Genomic DNA, 18,270 nt, shown 5'->3' with positions numbered 1-18,270 from the left:
CACACATTTTAATAATGCTGCTGAATAGCATCCTTCCGGTATGAAATCAATGGTGAGATGAAAGGTGAAGATAATGGACTGTATAAGTTAAGCATTTTTGAGAACAGCATAATCTGCATTAAGAAATGTTATTAAAAGTGAGGCGAGAAAGACATTTTTAAACAAATTCAACTATTTATTCAACTAAACAGGAAATCTACTGCTACATTTTTCTTTCTTTCTTTCTTTGTAGATTAAATTGCATTTATTCTTTATTGGTATCTAAATATAGGGTGCAAATAAATGTGTAGCAAAAACCTGAGATTTACACTAAAGTATCTTAAATGGGACAGTTAATTTAAGTTACAGAATGAGCACAGAATACAATTTTCTGAAGAAACGATGATTCAGCTTGTCGCTAGGCTGTTGTGAATGGTTGCTAGCGTATTGCTATGGTGTACTGTGTAGTTGCTTACTTGCTCAATTTAAAAAAAGCCCATCCTCAAGTTTCTAAGATAGTCTGGTCTGTAGTGGGTTGCCAAGGTGTTGCTATGCAATTATTAAACTGTTTTGAGTGGTTGTTAGCACATTGCTATGGTGTTCTGTGTAGTTTCTCCTTGCCAAAGTTAATAGAGCCCATCCTCAAGTTTCTAAGGTATTCTAGTCTGTAGTTGGTTGCCAAGGTGTTTCTATGCAATTGTTAAACTGTTTTGAGTGGTTGTTAGCGCATTGCTAGGCTGTTCTGTGTAGTTTCTACTTGCCAAAGTTAATAGAGCCCATCCTCAAGTTTCTAAGGTATTCTGGTCTGTAGTTGGTTGCCAAGGTGTTGCTATGCAATTGTTAAACTGTTTTGAGTGGTTGTTAGCGCATTGCTAGGGTGTTCTGTGTAGTTGCTAATTGCCAAAGTTAATAGAGCCTATCCATGTTGCAATATATTCTGGTCTCTAGTTGGTTTTCAGGGTGTTGCTATGCAGTTGCCTAAGTCTTCTGGGTGGTTGTAAGTGTGCTGCTATGTGGTTTCTATAATGACTAGGTGGTGTCTAGGATGCTGTAAGGGTTTTATCCCGTTTAGTATGCCCGACACATAGTGTCACACACATCCTCAACAAGTCAAGTGAAATTATGTTTATTTGTATGGTTGTTGTGAGGTTTACTGATCACACTGAGTCAATGAGACATGTTAGATAAGAAGCACATCAGGGTCGTTAACCTTTTATACAATTGATTCTTCAATTACAGCTCAACACTGATTTAAAGAACTGTATATTTTTTGTCATCATGACACTCATTATGTGTCCTGTCCTAAAGGCTTACTAATATTCAAATATCTACTGTACATATTGTTCCTCCAGAAACCACACACCTTTTATATAAATTATAACAGCACATGCACTGGAAACCAAACATAAACACGCAGTCATGAAATCTTAGAGAATAGAGAGAACAGCCCACTGCCTGAGTGGGAGTCTCTGTTCTTGTTCAGTCTCTGCACTAAGGATGCCGATTACGTAACACTAGATTATGAGAACAGTAGACAGGGGATTCCACCAATGAAATATCACAGTGACACCCTGTGGTCAGAGGAAGAGCAATACACATATTTCTCAATCTTCCCTGAGACTGTTATTGTTTCTGTTACTGAGAATTATTGATTTTTATGAACTCAGGAGGTGTGAGAAAAACTTTCAATAAGCTGAATCTACTCGACATTCAGACCACCAATCAGATTTTTATTTTAAAGCAACACCAAAAATTTTTTTATCTAATCAAGTTTACAGTTCACTGCTAAATGTTGTATTCCAATATCATATATTTATATTTTTTGATATAAAAAATATCCTGCAAACAAGATAAATTTACTTTAAATTGTGTGAAGATGATAAGACCTTTTGGAGAACATGTTTAGAAATGGTTATAATGGTGTTTTCTCACCATGATAAAACCTTTTGATTTTATGATTTTATGTCAATTGTCCAAACCATTAGCCAATACAGTGCAAAAACATAATTTACAATATATTATCTAATGTCTAACTTTTTTTTCTGCCATAACATAGGAAAGTTTTCACCCAATAACATGTAGAGAGACTTAACAATGACCTTAAAACACTACATGATGGTAGCACTACAAACAATGATCTCTTTATGGAGTACTTTATTGTGCTTCATGCACTGCAGTACATGTTACTAGAGTAAATCATGAGTTTTACACTGTTTATTTTACACATCTTGTGTGCCTTTTCATATGGTAACTCCAACACAAAACCCCCTCTAATAACCACTAACTCTTGCTGCAATTCCTTTAATGCTCTAATACTGTACTACATAGCCTAAGTGTACACGTATCCCATTTTATATTTACCTGTACATACAGTATGTCATATGGAAACATCATGCTACCCTTACAAAAAAATAAGTATACTTCAAGTTCATTTTATTAAGAATACTTATGTAAAGTTAAAGTATATTTTTAAGGATACTTTATGTAGTAAATAATCTAATATCAATGTACTAGAAGTATACTTGTAAGTGTACTGTTTTAATACTAGCCCATTTTTTTGTTTAAAAAAGTATACTTTTAAGTTTATACTTTAAGTGAAATAGTAAACTGAATACACAACTAGTTTACCACAAATTGTTTCGTTTGTACTGCAACTATACTACAAGTGAACTTAGGTATACTGATAGTTTACTAGTCAAATACTTGTAGCACATTTTTTAGTTTATGAAAGTACACTCTCAGAAAGTGTGAAGTGTACTCTCAGTAAACTACTAGTTTAGTAGTTTTATACTGCAAGTATAGCCTACTTGTGAGTTTTCTTTAGGTGAACATAAGATCATACTTATAGTTTATATTTATATATTAGTTTTGCACTTTAACTATACTACTACTGTATACTACTACTTATACTACAACTACTATTTAGGTATTTTTTTATACTTGAAATATATATCTTTAACTGTAGGCTATACTTTAACTCTTTCCATTTAAAAAATGTTTTACTCTAGCTTCATGCATCCTTTTTTTATCAACACTCGAATGTGGGTAAATTTCATTAAAAACAACTACAACAAAAAACGTTTTAAACAAAAAGCTGAATAAAAATAGCATTTTTGTCAGACTATACTATATTATTAATATTCTTCAAAAGCACATTGTTCATAAATCATATTGGTGCGTAATTAAGATGAAATTACTGTTATATTTTCAAAAAAAATTAATGTAAATGAATATAGATGTGGTCTCTGAATTTATGTCAAATAAAACAAGAAAAAATTAGTCCCCAATTTAGTCCAGCTGTTGTACCGCTTGTCTAAGCCGGTTTGAAAATTTGTATTGACAAATGCACAACCAGCTGTAAAAATAATAATATTAATAAGAATTTGACTGAATAAACTAAATTGTCTGATTAATAAAAAAAAAGCTCCTTAAACTCATTCTATGCTGAAGATTTAATTATAAAATATATGATTGGCTAATACGTGTGGTAGCTTGTCTTATAAAACAGATATGTTGTAGACCTATTTATTTCCAGATTATTATTTTCTGCTGTTAATCACAAATTATCCAAAGGCAAGCAAACAAATGTTACACACACAAAAAAAAAACCCACAGCCAAGTCAGAGAATTCACAGCCAATGCATCTGACAGAACAGACCACTAATAACTAAACCATTTCCCCGTTCAGAACAGCAGATGGAAGTCTTGAGTGTAGAGATGATTTCCTGTCATTACACATTAACACAAGGCTGAGAGCACCAAATTTCTACAGCAGCAGCCTGAATCAATGCAAGAGCCCCACTGGGCACAGTCAGCCAAAACAGCAGCAAACACGCCTGTGAGAAAAAATGCATTTAATGCTCTTCTACAGATAAAGCAAAGTATTGGATTCTTCATGCCTTCTGGCATAATATTACATCCTTATCCAGTCCTGATGAAGCATGTGTAAGATGTTCTGGTCTGGGGGGTCTGGTGGGAGAATCAACGCAGAGAAAGCCAATGGTTTTTACAGATGGATGATTCAGAATATGGCTCTCTGCACTACACAAGTTCCGCGTTACTGCTCTTCATTAAAGGCAAGTAGAGATATAAAAACCAAGACAGAGAAAGATATCTAAATGAGAGGAAACATTGCTGGCTGTAATTCTGAGGTTTCATGGCGCATTTCACAAGGAAATTGAGCATCCTATTGGGGGGCAGGAGCACTACAAAAGGAAAAGTGTTAATAATTGACTTCTAAAAAACAGCTGTGCAGAAAACAATAAACCAAAGAGAATATGTGCAAAAACACTCACAAAAGAAAGAAACAAATAAATAAATAATGTATTATTAGTAGGGCTGTCAATCGATTAAAACTTTAACATTATTCACAGATATTGAATCCCCAAATTAATGTGAAACATTCGTTTAAAGGCATATTTTAACTAGTGCTATGATTGAAGGCCAATATCACAGATACTAACAGTGATACTGATTCCTCTGTTAAATTTGTCATTTCTGGGGATAAAATTATAGCCATTCAGCACTACAGCATACTTGAAAGCCAGCCCTAAACTGCAAATATAGAACATTAAAAATATTATAACAACTCTTAATTGTAAAAACTTTAACATAAACCTACCATAATAAATGTCCTTTTTGGCTGTGCCTTTTAAATAGTGTGTTTGGTGATGTTCCTGTCTCAGCAACAGATAGCTTGATCATATACTGTAATGCAACAGCCAAAGGATGCGGGGAAAAGACATTGACATAGCTACTTCAGGAATTGAAAAAAAAATGGACGCAGCATTAATTGTGTTAATTTTAATTCGCTATTTGTACTTGTTGTGAATACGCAGGTCACAAGAAGTAATTAGGTGGGGTTGTTTTTTTTTTTATATCACTTTTACTCAGGACATGCTAGCTGGCAACAAAGGATTCCATTCATTATGCTAAGCTAAGCTAGCGCCGACCCTGTCAAACTAAAACAATGCATGCACTGAGACAAAAATGCATTTGCCCACCTATCTAAATGTAGGAAAGAAGGTGAATAAGCCCTATTTAAAAAAAACGGTGGAGTGTTCCTTTAAAAGAAAATATCTCACTTTGCTTTGAACTTTGAGCGTCTTAACTTCGCAGATATTGTTTATGTTCAAACAGCAACATTACACACTAACTAAAGTTAGAAAAGTGAAATCATAATCAACCACCCCTTTAAAATGGGTAGAAAACAACACCAATAGGAGAATGAATGGATACAAACTGATCTTAAATGTAATATATTTATTACTGAATGTTATTTTAGTAGGGAAATGTCTTCACAATCTTCTAAAAAATACAGATGAGATTTCTTGGCTAATCTCTTAATAGGCTGTCATTTTTCAGTAAGGGGGATTGAATAATTAATCAGGGAGGTGATATTGTACTGTTGGCTTTGTGCAGTGATTTGAAATGAACACGTAGGCCTACACAATCAGAGAGGGACTGTCTCACTGCTACATTGATCACAAACAAGGCAGACGGCCTGTTTAAACAGAGATAACAGATATCATAGTGGTTCTCACTAATATAAGTTGTCATGGCCACAACACACACTCAGTGGCCATAACATTGTTTATACATGGTCATGAAATGTGATGTGCACACCACCCTTAAACAAACAGTCACCCAAAAATAAAAAATTCTGTCATCATTTTCTCATCCTCAAGTCATTCCAAACCTAACTGATTTTCTTTGTGGAACTTAATAGAATATATTGTGAGAAACAGCAAATCTGTTGCTTGAATTGTTTCTTACAAAACTGACATGCAATATGACGAACCAACTTAATATGTTCCAGAAACTAGATTATATACAAACATAAAATCATCTGTTGGCACTGTGTAATATGAGACTGCAGTATAACATGAGATTAAATGCAAGAGGTTTTATTCTCTAGTCTTGGGGAAATTACTCAGGCTCTAATGAGAGGATTGAAATCTCCACCTCCACTAAGCAGCATGTCTCCCATTCCACTGAATGGCTTTTGGCTAACCTCTGAGACATCTCTTCACACTCGCTGAGCCGTGTGACACACACATACACAAATGTTCTCGCGCTTTTTGCTCTCTCTTTCACTGCCTTCATTAAAACAGCTTATCACATTCGACAGCCAGCGCTTCAACAATGGCAGCTAATTTAATTGTCAAGCCAGAGGTCTCATTTGCAGCACTACCACAATCTTTTATTTGGAGAAGTGTGTCAACATATCAGAATGGATCCTTAGGAAAACACACTGATGCTTGCATTTATTAAAAAAAAAAAGTTTTTTTCCTCTCTCCAGGTTTTGACAAGAGGCGTTGTCTGTTTACTATCAAAATCCAGGTGGACATAATACAATAGTACAAGCTATATTTTAGCATTAGCTTGAAGAATATGTGATTGGTGCTTGTCAGTGCACAAGTTGATACCATGCAATTGTTGCCAGGTTGTTGCTATGCAGTTGCTAAGGTGTTCTGAATGGTTCCTAACATGTTGCTGTGCAGTTGCAAGGGTGTTGCTGTGCAGTAGTATAAAATAAGCTTGCCATTTAGTCATAGATTATTGTCAGGAAACAAATCTACATTTGCCACACTGATAAGAACATATTCTGGGCATAAAAAGTTGATTTGCATGACGAAGAACTTCAGTGAATGCAGTTCAACGCAGCCGGTGGCTTTTGTGAAAGACTGATATTCTTACAATAAATGGCAGTCGCCCAGTGTGATGCAGAGGCCACTTTGGCCTTTAGTCTAGACTGCATAGGAGGAACAGCCCTAAAGCACATTCACCTTTCATACTCATGCCAGCACAGGCTCAGATTAGCACAAAACACCTCCACACTGATGCAGTCAGATTGACGTCATTTAATGATTTTATATCCAATCTTGCTAGTTGATATAGCTGTAGACAATGCTTTGTGACAAATCCAACAAGTAGCTGTTGTGCTCATGGGCTTTTTGGAATTAGTTCAATGCAATTTTATGAAATAAGGTACTTCAAGCTGCTAGTTTAGCCAGAAAGTTTATCCATCATCAGTTTAGACTAACAAACAGCATAATGCCCACAAAACAAGCCTTTATTGAGACCATTTGACATCAGATATGTGAATGAAAATTCATTCTTAAGTGAATACCCCACACACATGTCTTTATTACTATAGGGGACTATCACTCTACACTGGCCAAGAGGGGACTAGTCTTTCTGGTCATTTTGAAGAAACAAAAATGACATACACAATTTTCTTTTAAGGTCTTTTTTCAAAATATAACTTTAAATATGATTTTTTTTTAAATTATTATTATTTAAACATGCCAAGAGGGGACCTGCAACTCTGACCGATGTCTAACTATCCAAACGGGGAATTCCATAGCCTGCAATGGAACTGTGTGAGTGTGATGAGTGAAGTGAACTGCCGTAAAGTCTGTCTTCATTATGTAACATATAAATTATGTATATATAAATATAATGTTCACACAGGCATCAGAGATCACAATATGCACACACACACACACACACACACACACACACACGTAAACATGTGGTTTACGGAGACTCTCCATAGGCGTAATGTTTTTTTTTTATACTGTACAAACTGTATATTATATCCCCTTACATTAAAGGTTACACTATTACACTATTACAGATTACCTTACACTATAATATGTTATAGGTTACTAATTATCCCCTTACACCAATTATAAATACTCATTATATACATTTGTGTCCTCATAAACCAGATATACAACACACACACACACACACACACACACGATTTATGGGGACTTTCCATATACATAATGAGTTAAATACTGTACAAACTATATATTCTATCCCCTAAACCTACCCCTAAACACAACCCTCAGAACTTGTATTTATGTATTGGTACAATGTATTTTTACATTTTCAAAAAACATCATTTAATATGATTTATAAGCTGATTATAAATCATAAATCAAAATGTCCCCACAAGGTCAAACATAGATGGTATTACTATCTTTGTGGGGACACACAACGCTGTTTTTGCTGCTGTTGATGAGGATACAATAGCTTCCACTGACACAACCACAAAAAGGTGAGATCGATATGACTGACTGGAGCAAAGTCACATTTGACTGTCTGAAATGAAGCTGACAAACTACTGCTAATGCTCTGTCATTTTGGCATGAGAAAATGTCCTCTGTCCTCTTCAACTCCCACACAATATATAGGCACATACAGTATATACATACGCATATACTGTGAAAACATGGGAGTTGGGATGGACAGAAACTGAAATGGAGGGAACCGTAATGCAACTGAGAAAGAAAAGCAAAATAGTCATGGAAAGGACCTCTGGGCAACTTTAGAGATAATCACAAGACTTCCAAGCACACACATAGCCTACACACAAACAGTCTTAATTTCTGTGTTCAGAACAGGCACACACACACTTTCCCCACATACAATCTCATAATTAAAATGACAGCAGCATGTGGAGATTCCCGACTTCACACCAAGCGCGCTCTCTCTCTCTCACACACACACACACACACACACACACACACACACACACACACACACACACACACACACACACACACACACACACACACACACACACTGTAATATCAAATGATCAAGGATGATCAGCACCAAACTGTTCTGTTGCACAGACAGCATGAGCTGAATACAGTGTGAAACGTTTTAGTGTGAATTTACCATCTTCCTGCTATCTAGTTACAGTTCTGTCACTTTTGCATAGTAGTTCATAACAATTAACTGACAACTGACAGGGAAACATTTAATTAAGTACGGGATAATGTACAGTCAGCCAGTAATTTTTTTTTTAAGGAAATGTACATTATGACAAAAAATTACATGAATTGTTCAATTGAACTGTACTTGTAGAGACTTGCATAGAGACAAAATGACAGAAAAAAAATAAAATAAAAAGAGCCTTGATGAGCAAAAGAGCTTCTTTCAAAACCATTACAATTCTTACCAACCCCAAACTTTTGGAGTCTGTAACTGAATGTTCATCAAGACTGCATTTGTTTGACCAAAAATACAGTACAAACAGTAACATATACAGTATATAGTACATTTATATAACATATAATATATTTAACAAAAAATGGAAAAGCCATGGGTGACAAACGTAGTACACCCTATTATTCAATTGCTTGCAGAGCCACTTTTAGCAACAATAAGTTGAAGGAGTCATTTTCTGTATGGCAGTATCTGTCTCTCGCATCGTTCTGGAGGAATTTTGGCCCACTCTTCTTTACAACAACGCTTCAGTTCATTAAGGTTTGCGGGAATTGGTTTATACACAGCTCTCTGAAGATCCCGCCACAGCATTTCAGTCAGGTTGAAATCTGGACTTTGACTGGACCAGTGCAACACCTTCATTATTTTCTTTTTCAGTCATTCTGTTGCAGATTTGCGGGTGTGCTTGGGATCACTGTCCTTTTGAATGACCCAATTTCGGCCAAGCTTTAGCTGTCGGACAGATGGCCTCACATTTGACTCTATAATACTTTGGTATATTGAGGAGTTCATGGCCAACTCAATGACTGTAAGGGGCCCAGGTCCCGTGGCTGCAAAACAAGCCAAAAGTCATCAGCCTTCCATCAGCGGTTTGAGGTGTTTTTGCTGATATGCTGTGTTTAGTTTACGCATAACTTGGCACATTGCATTATAGCTATCATCTCTACTTTGTCTGTCTGTCCAAAGGATATTGTTGCAGAAGTCTTGAGGTTTGTTAAGATGCAACTTTGCAAACCTAAGCCATGCTGCCATGTTCTTTTTAGAGAGAAGAAGCTTCTACTGGCAACACTTCCAAACATGCCATACTTTTCCCGTCTTTTTCTACTTGTACTGCCATAAACTTTAACATTTAACATGTTAACGGAGGCCTGTAAAGTTTGAGGTGTAGTTCTTGAGGTGTTGTTTTGCGATTTCTCTGAGCGGTCTGACCTTAAGATAAATTTGCTGGAACGTCCACGCCTGGGAAGATTGGCAACTGTCTTTTCCACTTGTGAATAATCTTCCTTACAGTAGAATAATGGAGTTCAAATTGTTTGGAAAATGGCCATATAACACTTCTCAGATTGATGGCAGCAACAATTGCTACTGATGTATTTCCTCCTTGGCATTGTATTAACACACACCTGAAGGCTCTAGACCAGCAAACTGCCAAAACTTCTGCTTTTATAGAGGTAATCACACTTGCTAATGATCAATTAATCAAAATCAATTACTCTCTTAATTCCTGGAAGCAGTAAGGGTGTACTTAGTTTGTCACTCATGACTTTTCCATTTTGGCCTTGTTTTTGTTAAATAAATAATGACACTGTGTAATGTGCCATGTGTTATTATTCATCTGAGGTTGTATTAACCTAATTTTAAGACCTGCCAAGGACCAGATTATTATGTCCTGATACATAGAACCATACATTCAATATGGTGTCCTTTCTTTTTCACATGCCTGTATATATATACAGTATATATAAAGTATAAGTATCTTCACAAATGCTGATAATACAGAGAGGACATGCGAGTAAAAGAAGTCGAATCAGTGATAGCATAAGTCCATGATTGCAGCGCTCACATGGCAGGATATTGCTTTCTGTGTGCTTCATTTCTAAGAGCTTGAGTCACAGTTAAGCTTTAGTGTGAAGATAAATTATGTAGTGTTCTCGTTATATTGACTTGGCCTGGCCTGGCCTGGCCTGAAAAAGAAACTTAGAAAGGGAAAAGTTTGAAGTCAGCAGTCTCCCCTGAGACACATGGACCACTTACAACCTGCCAGAGAGGGCTCAAATAATAGTGTGCAACCATTGCCATAAGCATTGTAAGATAATTAAACCAAGCCAGTGAATCTTATAATGTGACTACATGCTTTGACTAGCTGAGATATGCAACCGAACGAAGGAGTAATACAAGAACAGAAGCTGGATTTCAAAAAAACAGATCAGAGCACAATTTTCACACACCAGAGGGAAAACGAAGAATACACCAAGAAAACCACAGCAGACTCAGAGCAGCCGATGTCTGTTATTGTTAGCTAAATGATGCAGAAATAATGTATTTCTTGTGTAAACAATTGTAAAAAAACAAACAAAAAAACATTTAAAGAAACAGAAATCCCACTCAAAGCCCAAGGATGATAAAGTTTTCTTGAAAAAATAAAGGTTCCCCTGAATGTCACCTCTTTTCTGTATGCATGTTTAGAAACAGCTCACAGCTATTTAAATAAGTTACAATGGCTCTCTTATACGCAGGCAGTCTTGACTGTACTGTATGTTACGGCCTTGAATCCATCACAAAGCGTTGAGTCATTGAGCAAGAGAAACATGTACAGTGTTTCTTCAGCCCTGCATTTCAGCCTCTATTTAACTTCAGCACCACAGTGAAGGACAGCTCCCCATAACCCAAAAAATACACACTTCATGTTATTCTCACACAAACGCACAGTTTACACTCATCATATATAAGTCCATAAAGCAAACATAGAACATATACACCAAATGTACAATTTGCTAAGATGCATTTTATATCTGATATTATATAACAGTTAAATCCAGTCCACTGGTTTGTCGGTCCACTAGTTTGATTGTACACTTGCAGGTGTGGTATTGATATAATGAATCATGAAACAATATCTGGAATGCAGTCTCTTTTTTAACACACACACACACACACACACACACACACACACACACACACACACACACACACACACACACACACACACACACACACACACACACACACACAGAAAACAAAAATGTGCTGCATGTGGAAGCATCTAAATGTTTATGTATGTATTTATTTATCATTTCTAGTTTAAGTTAAAACACAAATTCTTTAATTATATTTATTATTTAAAAGTGCACTTAGTTATTTCCCCCTCATTAAAAACATTTTACACATACAAAATTGATAGCTGTTTTTAAATATTGTTTTAAAATAATAATACTCCCACATAAGATGATATCAAATAAGCAGACTAATTAAAGTTGCTTCATGAGGGGTCGACATGTTAAGATCACATGACCAATTTCACTTGCAGAATAAATTAAACATGGTTGACAGTTCATTTCTACAATGGCATAAGTAACTGAAAAGCCTAACAGATTTACATTGGGTTTCACCAACAAAGGTAGTTTGTAGGGATCAGATCAGGTAGCTTCATGTTTTCACTTTTTACAGTGTAATAGTAAATGCCAGTTCTGCATTTTACAATGCTGCAATGTCCTCCTTACCTTAATTTTAAGCTCTTAATTAAAAAGCAATGGCAAGAAAAATATGTGGACAGCAATACCAGTGTACTGTAAATGTAGGGCCTTATGAAAGCTTTATGAATCCATAAAGTACACCTCCTGAGAGTGAGCCACTGAGGACACACAGTATGAAGTTACCTGTCATCATTCTGAAATGATTGATCTCCGAGCAGCAGATCTCTAAAGCGGTATCGTGGAGGTAGAGGAGGAACCTCAGAGTCCACATCGGCCATTTTCAGGGTGGAAATGTCCAGAATAACACCAGTATTACTGCTGTTATTTCTCTGAACAGTCTCCGTGGGCAACCTGAAGAAACAGATGTAAATCGTAAATATATTATATAGTATACATTATGCATGTATACACAATGTATTATTCATTAATAGTTTCAGGACTACAACTAATCAATTGTAAGACTGTGGACAACATTTGCATGTTTACCTGTCAGAGGATGAGCATCGTGGCGGAGTCATGCTTGGCTCTGACAATATGGAGAGAAATGATAAGGATTACTGCTAAATGTTATAGTCATATGCATAAACATAAAATTAATCCATGCTGTTGTAGGCTAATGCAGGGTTACAGCAGAAATACATGACTTTAGGCTAATTCACATAACTGTAACTGTATGTATAACTTCTAAGCTGGAAAGCTTTAATAGTCTCTATCTAACAGTGAATCAATAACAAGACATCTTTCACAGATAGTTCACCAGTATGCTTGGCCATAATTATACCCTTGAGGAACTACAATCTACGCACTGATTTTCACCTTTTATGTCATTCTTGTCACATTTTGTACACTGTGAAAACTGTCATCTAGAATGTTCCCTGTATGGTTTCTATTAGCACTCTCAGGGACACATGAGTGTGTAATGACAGTAGTGAGCCACTGCATTAGTGTGCAAATCGCTGATGAGTGGGTGGAGGGTTATCTGGCTGGCCAAGGGGTACAGTGAAGTACAGTGCATAAAACTCAGACTAAAATGTACCTTTGCTCAAGGGTTATACAGTGTTCAGACGCTAATAAAAAGGGCTGTGTTGAGGATATAAAAAAATGGGTATTCCTAAGGCGAAAAATGGTATAGTATATTTTGACAGGCAACTGAAAAAATGTACTTCATATAGTAACATCTAACTAAATAGTTTTATAAATAACTAAAAAACTGAATACAGTACATAACAAATCACAAATATATTAAAGTAACTTTTTAAAGTCAAATCAGGTAGAAATAGCTCTTTAAAGCAATGATAGACCGATAATCGGTACAATAGTTGTTAGCGATATGCACAATTAATTGGTTGGTTGCTTATACTATCAAGTCTATAAATAAAAAGCACCATTTGGTGGAGCTGTACAGAATACCACTCAACAATATTCACAGTTAACAGATTTAATGCACCGTTTGGACAATTATTCAACCTTTATATAAGAGCCATTTATTCTCAAGCAAGAAAGGCATAGCTCATTAAATGATCAATTATACAACTCAAAAACAAAGATGAAAATAAGACTGCATTTAAAAACATTGCATAATTAACATTGTTATTAATATTATTATTTGTATCATCATCATCATCATCATCATTAATAATAATAATCTGTATTGGTATTATTGGTAATATTATTATTATTATTGGTAATAAATATTCAATAGTTGTCCAGCTCTACTTTAAGGTAACAACATATTTAAATAATATAAACATATAAAAACATATACAACAATGAAAAATAGATTATGCATATCAGTTATCAGACACAAACACAAAATCATCATCATCTGTACTGATATTGGTTATAAAATTCAGTATTTGTCCAGCTATGTTTTACAGTAACAACTACATAGCCTACTTTTACTTTTTATAGTGGCTTGCTTTTTTCCCCCTCAACATAGGTTTTCAAAAATAATAATAAAGCAATGCATGGTTGATTTTCACAAGCAAATCAACAGCACTACTTATTCCCAAAAGCAATCTTCACAAAACAATATGATAAATGTAAAAAGTACGAAGCACAGCGCAATAAAACGCGAATTAGTCATCCGTGACATGTCACGATGTCCTCACCTGCCTGAGACTGGCTGCGCGGTCCCATCATTGTAAATAACCGTGTTACTGGCGACCCAAGTGCCGCACATTTTTTACAAAAGCCACTGCGAAGAGTCCGTGAAGGACTTCCGATGGTAATGTCCTCCTAATAGATCCGTCCTCCATGGAAACTTGCATCAAAGGGGCGTATAACGACCCTGATTAAACCCTCCTCTTACAGACGACCACCACTGGGCGAAATTCCCAATACCTTTAACATCTCTGTTTATTTGTGTCGCGTGCGATTCAACTTTGCATCTATGAGATGCTGATGATGTTGGTTAATATTTAAGCAAGATAATATGTTGTCCCCATCATACAACCATCTGGAAGTTCACGCGTTCACATTCTCTCTGCATCCTCTGAGCCCAAAGCCTTGATTCGCGAGAACAAAACGGCAACCGCTGCGCGTCAGGCGAGATGTAGGGCAGCAGGGAAATATTTGAGACGCTGTCACCTCTGCATCTGTTAGGTAAAGCCACTAAGTCATCCGTACAGCCTTCTCTTCTCTCCCCTTCAAAGCTTACATCGCCATCTCCTGGACCACCTGAAATCCTCGACAAGAGACAACTAGGCGCGTGCAATCCAAATGTACTTAAATTAAACTATAGCCTATACTGTATAATTAAACTATATATTACGCACCACAAACATTCACATCGAAGTCATACATTTCATGCTATGTGCATTATAACAATGAGCTGCTAACCAATCAAAATCAAGGCTTAGATTAGGCCATTCACTTTTAGATGCAATTAATTTAATAAAAATCATTCAAGCAGAATTAAAGTGCATCTTTAGCAATCAAAGTAATTCTTTATTAACACAATGACATTAAAATGGCCATAGACATATTCATGTAAAATGAATAATACAAATTAAAAGACAATACAATATGTATTTATTTTCCATAAACTGATAAGGTAATAAAAAGTAGCCAATAATAGCATCCTTAAGGTTACAAACATAAGGATGTTGTCTTTAACCTCTTCAGCTCTGCAACATATTTTGGATTTTTTTGAGAATTAGGCATACCTGAATTTAAAAGAGCGTCCTACCCACATACATTGGAGTAAATAGATAAAAATGGTCTCATTTTACAGAAAACACTCTGAATTTTAACACAGTGGTGGAATATTGCATATATTATATTGTATATATTCACAATTTTATGATAAACACATATAAAAAGTCATTTTTTGATACAGTTTTTAATTAATATTTGATTTAAAAAAAAAAATTTTTTTTACCTTTTTTTTTCTATAGCCCTTCAGAGAGTTTCTTTTGATTCCATTAGGTGGCAGTAAACAGGGGAAAAATTTTTTTTTTTGATATCTCCTTCTAAAAAAAAGTTATTGAGATTTATCGGAAAGGAGTCACCGGTGTCTCCAAGTCTACTTTTACAGTCTCCATTTTTGATTGCTAAAAGAATTGGGCATACCTGAATTTAATATTGCGTCCTACCCACATACATTGGAGTAAATGGATAAAAATGGTCTCTTTTTACAGAAAACACTCTAAATTTTAACACAGTGGTGGAATATTGCATATATTTTGTTGTATTTATTCACAATTTTATGATAAACAAGGATAAAAAGTCAGATATTGATTAATTTTTTAATTATGTTTTTATTTGAAAGTCTGTAATTTAGGACCTGTTTGGTGTATTTCCCTGCGGAAGGTTTCTTTTGAATCCTCTATGTGGCAGTAAACCGGGACAAAAAGAATTGTTTTGATATCTCATTCTAAAAAAAAGTTATTGAGATTTATCGGAAAGGAGTCACCGGTGTCTCCAAGTCTACTTTTACAGTCTCCATTTTTGATTGCTAAAAGAATTGGGCATACCTGAATTTAATATTGCGTCCTACCCACATACATTGGAGTAAATGGATAAAAATGGTCTCTTTTTACAGAAAACACTCTAAATTTTAACACAGTGGTGGAATATTGCATATATTTTGTTGTATTTATTCACAATTTTATGATAAACAAGGATAAAAAGTCAGATATTGATTAATTTTTTAATTATGTTTTTATTTGAAAGTCTGTAATTTAGGACCTGTTTGGTGTATTTCCCTGCGGAAGGTTTCTTTTGAATCCTCTATGTGGCAGTAAACCGGGACAAAAAGAATTGTTTTGATATCTCATTCTAAAAAAAAGTTATTGAGATTTATCAGAAAGGAGTCACCGGTGTCTCCAAGTCTACTTTTACAGTTTCCATTTTTGATTGCTAAAAGAATTGGGCATACCTGAATTTAATATTGCGTCCTACCCACATACATTGGAGTAAATGGATAAAAATGGTCTCTTTTTACAGAAAACACTCTAAATTTTAACACAGTGGTGGAATATTGCATATATTTTGTTGTATTTATTCACAATTTTATGATAAACCAGGATAAAAAGTCAGATATTGATTATTTTTTAAATTAAGTTTTTATTTGAGAGTCTGTAATTTAGGACCTGTTTGGTGTATTTCCCTGCGGAAGGTTTCTTTTGAATCCTCTATGTGGCAGTAACCAGGGAAAAAAAAAATCTTCTTAATATCACCTTCTAAAGAAAAGTTATTTAGATTTAACTGAAGGGAGGAAAAATGAGTGAGGTATGAGAATGTAGCAATTCTTGTATTTTATTATACACAAAGATAATAAACTTCAACAAAATAAATTAAATGTTTTAGAGAAAACAGTGCAAAAAACAGTGCAAAAACACAATCTAAGATATAAAATAACTATATACAGCATATAGTAACTATAAAAAGTCAAAAAGTTACTATAGAAGAAAGAAGAAGAAAAACAAGCCCAACTTGTAGTTTGTTTGTTTGGTTGCAACTGTTGATGAAATGACAAGACATTATTTAGAGTGTCCATCAGTGTGCCATTTTCTAAAACAGTTTCTAGATGGCACCAAGCACAAGGGTACATTGCACTTTGTACAGTACATAGGAGGCTTTACTTGAGGCCTGAAAGTTTGCACAAAGCACAAACTCTCCTCCCACTTGCGGCATCGGACCCAAAGTACTCTGGAAAACATTGTTCACCTGCTGCTGTGGCAGATATGGACGGCTCTGGGGCATGAGATGTAGAAGCGGGCGGCTCTGGGGTATGAGATGTAGAAGCGGGCGGCTCTGGGGCATGAGATGTAGAAGCGGGCGGCTCTGGGGCATGAGATGTAGAAGCGGGCGGCTCTGGGGCATGAGATGTAGAAGTGGGCGGCTCTGGGGCATGAGATGTGGATGCGGGCGGCTCTGGGGCATCTGGGGCACCTTCTGGCTGAGAGGACTTTTGTTCTGATATGTGCAGAGGTGCTGGTAAAGAATGAAACTGTTTACCACTGCAATGTCTACAAAATGAAAAAAAAAAAGTCAAATGCAACAAATGCGTGGAAAATTACAAATCTGCATGTAACATTATTTTAGCACATGTGGGCGCAAAAAAGTAGTAAAAAACTTAAGCTTATTTGAACTATGGCATGCATATGTGCACGTTTATTTTTGCACATGTATTTGCATGCAAAAATAATCTCAATTATGCATGCAACAGACATGCACACATACATTTACGCGACAAAAAATAACTAACGTTACGCACACGCTTAGCAAAATAACCCATGCTAATTTGAATTAGCGCGCATGCATGGATGCATGCATGGGATCTGATTTTTCTTTTGGCACGCACATGTTATTTCTTTATGTCTGTTGCATGCATATTTTGTATTGTTGCATGCATTTGTTCATGAAATACACAAATACAATGTTTATAAGTTTACTCACTCAAATTCAGGGTCTTCGCCCTCATGGGATGCTACTTGCCACGCTGCAAGTTTCAGTCTCTCAGTCGATCAAGCTCCTTCAAAACCGAATCCACACCAACAAAAAACTTTCTTGAAGCCATTGTCCAAAGACAAATCGCTCCAACCAGTTGTAAAAAGCACGCAAA

This window comes from Leuciscus leuciscus (genome assembly GCF_965113295.1).
Source record: "Leuciscus leuciscus genome assembly, chromosome: 5".
In the NCBI taxonomy this organism is placed as follows: domain Eukaryota; kingdom Metazoa; phylum Chordata; class Actinopteri; order Cypriniformes; family Leuciscidae; genus Leuciscus; species Leuciscus leuciscus.
The sequence above is the reverse complement of the archived record's forward strand: the minus strand, read 5'-3'. Positions refer to the sequence as shown.